At 42.1% G+C, this 6,837-nt stretch overlaps 1 pseudogene; it reads left to right on the forward strand.

Annotated features, from left to right (window-relative positions):
• The first annotated feature begins 810 nt into the window (after window positions 1–810).
• On the forward strand, window positions 811–2,012 carry LOC147655587 (uncharacterized; annotated as a pseudogene).
• The last annotated feature ends 4,825 nt before the right edge of the window (window positions 2,013–6,837 follow it).

The raw sequence follows: 6,837 nt of genomic DNA on the forward strand, positions 1-6,837 counted from the left end.
CAACAGAGAGAAGCAGAAATTATATTCCCTGTCGAGGGACTTTGTAAGGCCCTATATGTCATTAACTTCCTAAATTGTACAACATCTGAGCCTGACCCTCCAATCCTTCATCATTTCTCAAATTCAACCCATGCTAAGCTCACTGAGAAGCCACTAGTGCTAGTAAAGGACCCAGAGACACATCAGGTTTTTGGGCCTTTCCCATTGATTACCTTGGGAAGAGGCTATGCCTGTGTTTCACTACCATCTGGCCCAAGATGGGTCCCAGGAAAAAACATCAAACAATATCTAGGCACTGCAAACACTGCTCTCATGGACACTAACAAGAATTCTCCTGACCCAAATACAAGACACCCACAATACCAGACCAGCTCTGCATGGAGATGATGGCATCGCCAAATGTCCACAAACCAGAGAGAAGACTGTCCCATCACATGACAGCAGACAAAACTGAGAACTGAGCAAGATGCTGCTGCATCAGTCAAGCCACAGGCCAGACACAGTCTGGTCACAAATTGCTCCCTAGTTTATATGTTGTTACCCCTTTTTCCCTAAAAATCCTCATGTCCCCCTCCCTCAACCCTTGACAGAACCTGCCTAGAACCCCATACCTACCTCCCCCATTCTCAGTTTTTAGTAAATAGAAAGAAGGAGGGAGAGAATGGAAGAAAGGGATGAGGGAGAAAACCGTAAACTTCCCCCCCGCCCCAGAAAATAAATTTTACTTGTACTCCCTATCAGAACTATCAGAAGCCCCATCCCTGTCCAAAGATGAAAATTATGTCCGTTGCTGCCTGGATGCTCTTGACCATGCCACACACCTTTGGCTGGATGAGTCCACAGCCTAACCACAATGCTTGGGTGACCTTTGCAAGGACAAGGAAACAAGATAACATGTGCCTATCAATGGGTAGCATTAATAACCCACTTTCCACATGTCTGGTAGGGATTCCCTTGGTAGCAAATGAGTGGCCCGTCTATAATTCAGAGCTCCTCTACACCAGAGATAAGAGGCCCAATCCGGTAGACACTTGGGACAAGTGGACAAAGATTCTGCCAAATGCTCCAGAGGAACCCCAAGAACTGGACCTGCTGGGGTCCTCCAAAGAAACATACTGTGTCAAATTTTACTTTATATGACCAAGTCAACATTGGTCAGGAACTGACCAGGCAAAAAACACATACAGAAAAGATATATCACAAATTAACAAAGCTTACAATAATTTGAATTGGTGTAATTACACCAGCTGCACACTTTCTGTGTCCTCTCTTCACCCCAAAGTGTTGCCCCAGGGAATTTTTCTTATCTGTGGTGACTGAGTATGGGCTGGGATCCTCTCACATCTCCAGGGGCATCCCTGTAGCCTTGGCAAACTTTCTACCCTCACTCCAAATATCACACTATTACATAATTGGAAACAAAAAAAAATAATTTGCAAGCCAAAAAGATCCTATTCTGAATTTGATGAAAATTGCAATAGCCAAATTTACAATTGGAACCTAGGAAAGTAAGTTGCGGCCTCCCTGTTTTACCCATGGGTAGTCACAGCTAAAGCCTTTGGTGACATAAATCACCTGGAGTGTTGGCTTAGCAAGCAGGCCAATGCAACATCTGCTGCCCTGAGCGTTCTTTTAAAAGATGAGGTGATCACAAGACATGCATCTCTACAGAATCGAGCAGGAATCAACCTCTTACTGTTCGCCCACAAACATGGCTGCGAAGACTTTGAAGGGATTCGAAGTGCTGCTTCAACTCCTCTTCATGTTTAAAATCCATCCACATAGACATGCAGAAACTGAAGGAACTAGTGAAGGACTTAAAAGTGGAAAACACCCCAGGCTGGGTCAATGACCTTCTTGGTCAATGGGGACTAATGGGATGGGTGTGATCCTTAGTTAAGGGAATTTTGTGGATTTTTATTGTAATTGTTGTTGCATTAGCGACATTCTCATGCCTTCTTCAGGAAGCCCAGTTTTCTGACAAGCTTCCTACCTGGAGATCTTCCCCCTAGATAAGACAAAACTGCCTAGTCATGGTGACTAAGCTGTGGATCCCTTCCTGCTTAGGGACCCCATATTATCTCCCTGTTAACTATTTGTCATCTGATCCCAGGCTCAGACCATTGGCCCCTTTTCCAATTCTCCCCTTCCCTATAAAATCCCTAGCTTTTGCCCAGATTAGGTGTAGATCATCACCGGCCCCTGTCACGATCCGCCAGCCAAGTGGGAGTCATGAGAGGTTTGTTTGATCTTAGAGTGCAAAAAGGACACCAAGGGATTTCAGTTTAAATCACAGCAGCAACAATGCATCTTTATTTTAGTGCTAACAACATGGGTTATGTGATAGATGAGAAGGAGAGAAAGGGAGAGAGAGAGAGAGAGAGAAATAGAGAGACAAAGTAAAAAGAGAGAAAAAGGGGGGGGGGGCTATAGCTACCAATGGATGAGGCGAGATTGCCGGTGTTTTATTCCATGGGGAGATCTCTCTCAAAGAAACTAACTTAGAAAGCCACTTTTATAGTCTCTTTCAAAGCAAGGGGCAGTTGGCCAAGAGGTGGGGAGATTCACAGGCCATTGTGATGAGACCCATTGCTCTGTGAAGCAGGTATGAGTTACAAAACAGGCCACTCCTCACCAGTCCCTGCTCAGCAGCAGGAACGAAGGCAGTGTACCATGGTAGCACAGCAAACACCCGCAAATAATCACTTTTGTGGTGTAGGTCGAGCGCACCTTCAAATAATCACTTAGCAAGCATCCACCTCAACCAGGCCAGAACCCCTGCACAAAAGTCCCCTGGGGTCTTCAGGGTCTTAGTCTCTGTTCTTGCAATGGTCATGAGGCAGATGAGGGAAACTTTAGACCATCTCTTACAGCCTCCTTCGCCGAAGACTGCATTAATAAACTCCTGCGGAATGCCACATGGTCTCCCATCTCTTGTCTACACATGGCTGGGGTAACCCATGAATGGAGCTGTCTGGTCTGATCTGAGCTGATCACTGCAAGAGATTAAATAATTTCTAAAAGAGCTGTTCGCTTAAGCCTCTGCCCATGCTCCTGAGGGTTACCCCTGGCTGGAAACTGCCTGGAACTCCCCGGACGGCAGCTCCTTTCCTGGGACATCTATCTGGGATATGCTGCAGGCAGAATGGGGGGTCAGACAGACCCCCAGACCCAGCTGCAACAGTTGGGCACTGGAACAGGCTCCCTAGGGAAGTGGTCACAGCACCAATCTGACAGAGTTAAGAAGTGTTTGGAAAATACTCTTGGGCACATGGTCTGACTCTTGGGAATGGTGCTGTGCAGGGCCAGGAGTTAGACTCGATCCTTGTGAATCTCTTCCAACTCAGCTTATTCCATGATTCTGTGGTTCTGTGAAATCCGTTCTGCTCTACATCTCAAAATAATAAAGTAGAAACAGTAAAAAGGCTATACAGTTGATCAAAGGTGTGGAGTAGTTTCTATAAGGGAACAGCTGAAAATCCTGGAAAGGATCCTTTATCCTTGTTATAGATACATAGTACAATATTGCCTCTTCACAAGTATTAATACAAATGCTATACGTATATTGTTAAAATGGCTTTGCTGTAATAGTCAATATAGTATGTTTGAGCGGTCTGCTTAGTTAGAATAACATTCAATGAACAGATGATGGGGACCCTGCTGATTATAAATACTCACCGTCTGTGGAAAGAAGGAGCCAATGCCCAAATTAAAAGGTGATAAGAAGAGAATTAAAACCACAAGCCAAGAAACATGCATGCTTTAAAAAGGTGGACATAAAGAGTGGCCATGCTACAAAGTTCCTGGAAAATGCAAACTAGTTAATAGAAAAGTTTGAATATGCATAAAGTCTATGAATATGCATCAAGTTGATGCAACAGAAATGGTATTTAAAGGGTGTTTCCAAAACACCACGTGTGCTCTTGGCAGAGTGCCAAGCACCCAGCCATTCAACCCTTCACTTTATTGTCTTTGTCTCCTATTGTCTTTTTTATTAAACATTTTAAAATTTACCAGAATAGTCAACGTTGTTTTTCACATCTTGGAAAGGAAATGACTGATATGAAACTTCAAGTAATGAATGACCCAGAGACTCCAAATAAATGTAGTGTTGATGGATTTAAAAGACATAGAATGACAAGGTTCATGACACATCATGCCACCTGGTTGTGGAAATACTTAACAATAGGTTGTGGAATCTGAAAGTTTATTCAAAAGAAAACAATATAAAAAAGAGCTGGAAAAAACTCTACCAACACTCACTTATTTACTTACAAGACAATTTTTTCAATGATAAAAATATCTCCGCAAAAAAATCACTTGATGTTTGAAGCATAATTATAAGCTTCTGTTCTCATACACTTTCTTAGGCATCTGCTGAGGCACTGCCAGACAGGATGCTGGGCTAGACTGATGTCTACTCTGACCCAATTCAATTATTCTAATGTTCTTAGCACCCCTGATTGACACAAAGGAGTCATCTGTGCCATCAGGATTTGCCAGTGAAAAAAGGACTTACTGTTTTGTATCTCTGGGGTGAAAATAGGAAGTGTCTTTTCCCATGAAGAGTTCTTCCCAGCTTCTTTCAGGTCTGCAGTACCTAGGGGTAAAATGCAGAGGACTCTTTTTAAACTCTTACCTATTGACTGGGGGCATGGGGGTTAATATAAGTTTTAAGATGGATATTCTCAACACTTCAGTTTTCAAAAATGATTAATATTTTTGAGTAATTTATATATATATGAAGGCATTTACAAAATTTTCCATCAATGACCTCAAATCTATCCAGGGTTCACACTATATGGAGTATCTAAGGTCTGGAAAAGGATCATGGATTTTGTATTGAGAGGTAGCCCTTGCTCTTGGCCCTTCCTCTGGAGTTCCAGTACTTTTCTGGGCAGACTGGACAGAGGATGAGGGCTGAGCTGCTCAAGCATATTTGTCACTTAATTATTTCAATGTGTCCCTGCCCACATAGGAAACAGAAGAGACAGTGCCTGTAGAGAGGTGAGAATGAGAACTACCAGCTGTGTTGTCACCACTCCATTTTCTGTTCTTTGAGTGGAGTGGAATACAAACTCTCAGCTTCCTTTTTTTTCAACTGAGCCATCCATACCTGTGAGAGATGACATGAACATTTATAAGGTTGGGCGAAACTCATTTGTAGAGATTATTAGAGACCAGATGCCAGAAAAATATTTCAGGGGGAAGGGAAAATTTTAAAAATAGAGCAAGCTATCCAGGCCACTGTAACAAATATAATGTACAGAAAGAGGCAGAGAAGAGGAAGAAGGCAAAAGAGCAGTATGTGTTAATTTAAATGAGCTTTTTAAAACATTTAGAACAGTTCTTGCAACATGACATCAACAAGATGATACCTACAATGGTACTCAAATCCAGAATAACGTTTTCATATTTACCATACAACTTTCCTTTAAATTTTCTCTGTTTGCATTCTGTAGCTTTGCAAGGTCAGGTTTTCTCATTACAAAGTTTTATAATCACCCTGAGGCTTCTATATTCTGCCTTTTGCCTTTACACCATTGCTGATAAAGAGCACAAACTCTGTGTAAAAGCAGAATTTTAAGTTTCAGTGGTAAGTTATAAGAAAATATATCACTCCTCCAGAAAACTGAGAAGAACCCAAAAGAAAGTTCCTTATCATGATGTTAGGACAGGCTTAGGAGATGGTTATGGATAAAGAAACAGCTGTACTGCTTTAGACTAGCAGAGTGTCCAGCTCAGAATGGTTTAAATATACTGGTTTGTGTATTCAAAGTGTAAGAGCTTGATTAGCTGTACTTCCCATTCACAAATAAAGACTGCCTACCTGAATATGTAACAGGTAACCTGAACTTGTGGTTGTAGCTCAGACATTTGTACTCCTTTCTATAAAGACAAAAAGAAAGATAACACCTATCATTAAGTAGTGTACACACACACACCACACACTGTTTAATTAAAAAACCTCAACTTGACATAAATTCTGTAGTCCAGTTCCACTGGGTATTATTGCAGCTGGAAATTTCATCAGCCAGAGTGTCTGCCATCTCCATTCTAAGTAGTGATGTCACATCAGTCTTTCTGGTTAAAAAGAAATGGACAATAAAAGCACAAGCAGAGAAGTATAAAAAACCTTACTAGATACTGTGGCAAGGAGACATATTTAAAAGAGCTGCATGGATTTCCATTGAGTAAACAACAGTAGGAAAAACTCTAAGTGAGAAAAAGATGCAAGTAAAAGAAATTGTGATGATGAGAAAAATGAGGAAGAGAGAAAAGAAGCCCTAAACAGCCAAATGCTGAGAAAACAAATGTGCAAAAGCATCAATCTTGAAACCCAATGGGGCACAGCATGGCAATTCTACCATGTTTGAGAGCATCAGTTTAATACCTGAAAATTAAGTATAAACTGAGCATGAGTCAGTTCAGTACAGCTGCCTCATGCAAATGCTATATCTCAGTCCTCAGAGAAAGACTAGGTAGGAAATGGTTCATTTTAGAAGAAAATAAACAGAAACATGGGGAGGAAAACAGGATTCAGAAAGCCCAGACTTATGTGCTGGTTCTGGAGCCTGAATCCCAGTGTGGGAGAAGCGTGTCCAGCTCAGCACAGCTCAGTTCTGATTCCAGGCCAGGCAATGTGCATCAGTGGCACCGCGACATGTGCAGATGCCAGCAGCCACACCTGACCTGTGCTCAGACAAGGACCCACCTTCTGTAAGGATCTGAGCCTCATTAGGCATCTTTGATTTACCCTCCTAACTCAGTGTATCAGGTGTTTGCTGTTGAGAGCAAGTGTCAGCTGACACTATATTGCAAGTTCAGACTTGAATG

The sequence above is a fragment of the Cyanistes caeruleus genome, chromosome 1 (assembly GCF_971803275.1).
Source record: "Cyanistes caeruleus chromosome 1, bCyaCae1.hap1.1, whole genome shotgun sequence".
In the NCBI taxonomy this organism is placed as follows: domain Eukaryota; kingdom Metazoa; phylum Chordata; class Aves; order Passeriformes; family Paridae; genus Cyanistes; species Cyanistes caeruleus.